General features: G+C 36.0%; 1 long non-coding RNA gene across 1 annotated transcript in view; it reads left to right on the forward strand.

The window, feature by feature from the left end:
- LOC118336618 overlaps positions 1-2,095 on the forward strand; it is a 2,414-nt gene extending 319 nt beyond the window's left edge. The window contains exons 2-5 of the long non-coding RNA XR_004797116.1: positions 427-452; positions 574-612; positions 884-955; positions 1,749-2,095. This is a non-coding gene — a long non-coding RNA (uncharacterized LOC118336618). The remainder of the gene's footprint in view (positions 1-426; positions 453-573; positions 613-883; positions 956-1,748) is intronic.
- The last annotated feature ends 476 nt before the right edge of the window (positions 2,096-2,571 follow it).

A 2,571-nucleotide genomic window follows, 5' to 3' on the forward strand; every position in this document is an offset into this window, starting at 1 on the left:
ATACTCTGTGATGATCTGCTGTAAGATTACTGTAAGGATAACTATTCATTTCTAAATATCAGTTTATTTAAATTTATGGGAGAAAATAAATAGAAGAAAACAAATAGATGAGTAGTTGTTCATTATTTCTATATCAGGACTTGTGCTTACACCATGGTCACTATGATTAAATACATTTAACCCATTGTTATTAATCAAGTGAGCCTTAATTGAGAATGAACTTTGCAACCTTGCTCTACTGTAAGTAAAGTTTCTATGGTTACCTGTTGTGTAATATACCTTGCATTACAAATAATGCAAACTTAGCTAATAGAAACAGACAGTCAATCACAAACAGGTGTATTCCATGGCCGCAGTATAAAAGATAACGTGTATAATGTAAAGAATGATGATAACTAATCTTTCAAATGTTACTTTTTGTTCCAGATGTTCAAAAACCAACCCAACACCCTGTGAGTAAAATGTAACAATCACAAGACAAACACCAACTGTGTTACCTCCCAAACATATTCATATGCTTTTTATAATGTACTTATATGTACTCAAACAATATTTACTGTACATCCATTACAGCATTTTTCCACTGCTGACAAACTGATAGTACATGATGAGGTATGTTTCCCTTTCCTCAACTCAGAAACACGACCACACGTTTGACTCCTTGTATTAATATATTTCTTATTTTATGTCATACAGACAATAAAGTTGGATTAAACATCAATACAATGTTTGCTGATTAACGTTAGCTGGATTACTGACTCATTTCATGTTTAATTCACAATTTTCAGACTTTGTTAAAAGGAAGAGTATGAGGTGGTTTTCAGGAAGACATTTCTNNACTTTCTGTTTGTGTTTCATAAACCACTGTGTTATTTGTACTCAGGAAGAGCCAGAGAGCAATCTGACCTATGCCACTGTTAGCCATGCTGATCAACAGACCTCTCCTAAGAAAAAGGTGAGTGACTTGATACGCCTGTATTTATTCAGCTCTGGTTTTCTACTTCAATAATGGTTTAATCTTAAATTTGCTTTGTCGGCAGTGTATTGCTGGAAAAAAAGAAACTGATCAGTATCACTTTACAATGTGAAAAGTTTATAAGATGTTTTTCACATTAACAAGATATTTTACATTACTATATTGTATAAGCACAATTTTCTCACGTTATAACTTTTCTTGTTATATATTCTCGTTATAACAACATACTATTTATTTTGTTATAATGTGAAACATTTCATGTTATAATATGATAACTAATGTTGTTATACATCTCATTGTCACTTCTGCTGTTACATGTTTCACAAGTTAATTGTTATAAATTGATTAGTTTGTATATCGTAATAACATGAAAATATCTTGTTATAACAATAAACTTTTCATTTTATAATGTGACACTGATCTGTTTTACTTTTACTGTCATGGCAGTAATACTCTTCTGTAGCTTTGCAGTGAAATTGTTTTGCAATATTTTATTAATATGCTGAGGATCAATTACACAGCATGTGCTATGTTTATTTTAAATCTTAATGCTAAAAACTAAAATCATATTTTAAGATTTGTTTCCAATTTTGTGGCGACTGTTTCAACATGACAATTCCCCTGTGCACAGCCAGCTTCATGAATATGACTGTAATTATATCTGGTCCCGATGTGAATGAAAACCAATCACAGCTCATCACAATGTCACTGTAAATAACAATTCTGTAGTTAATGTGTGAATCATGTAAAACCTCTGGATTGTGTCACACAGGTCAAAGAGGAGGAGGAGGTGACTTATTCTACAGTCAAGACTTCATTTAAGACAGAAGCAGACAATGATCCCAGCAGCCTCTACAGCTACGTCAGCCAACCAAAATAAATCAGAGCATATGAGACTTCCCATAATGTCATATTCATAAAACCTGCTGCAAGAGTGTTTTCTGTCTGAGGAAGGGGACAGTTGGATTTGTGCCTCAGTGTTCTTATCAAATGTTGAGAAGTTGTTTCTAGTTTGTTGTTGCTTTGCTCGGCATTAAGACTGTTGTTCTGTTAAACTGCTACTAAAACTATTTCAGTCAGCCAACTCACGTAATGTTTATGTAAGCAGTATATGCAATATTTAGAGATTTTGGCGGTCTAGGCCTGCGCTCGTCACTCCTGCAGGATATGTTTACATAGAGATATTGGGGAGTGATGCACAAATACCTTAACCATTTGGAGCCGTAGCAGGTGGATGCTGGGGTGGTGGTGGGGCTTAGCGGGCAGCAGGGCAGCGAACAGCTTACAGAGCAGGCAGCAGCAGCAATACGGATGCAGGGCAAAAGCGGCACTGACGAACAGAGGGAGAGCTGGGGAAATTGTGGCAGTTTAAATGACGCAGATGGAAGGGAGCGCTTGGTTAGTGGATTATGGAATAAGGCATGTCATGTGTGTATATCAGCGCAGCTCGAGTTGGACCTGCCTGGAAGCTAGCTCGCAGGCTTCGCTCGCATTACTAGCCAGTTGAATTAAATAGCTCATTAGCAGAGTTGGCGCATGATTGCACAAGTGAAAGTCAGAGTCTTGTTGAAATAGATTGCATCGTCAAAACACAA

This window comes from Morone saxatilis, unplaced genomic scaffold (genome assembly GCF_004916995.1).
Source record: "Morone saxatilis isolate NCDOM2014 unplaced genomic scaffold, NCSU_SB_2.0 Contig268, whole genome shotgun sequence".
Lineage (NCBI taxonomy): Eukaryota > Metazoa > Chordata > Actinopteri > Moronidae > Morone > Morone saxatilis.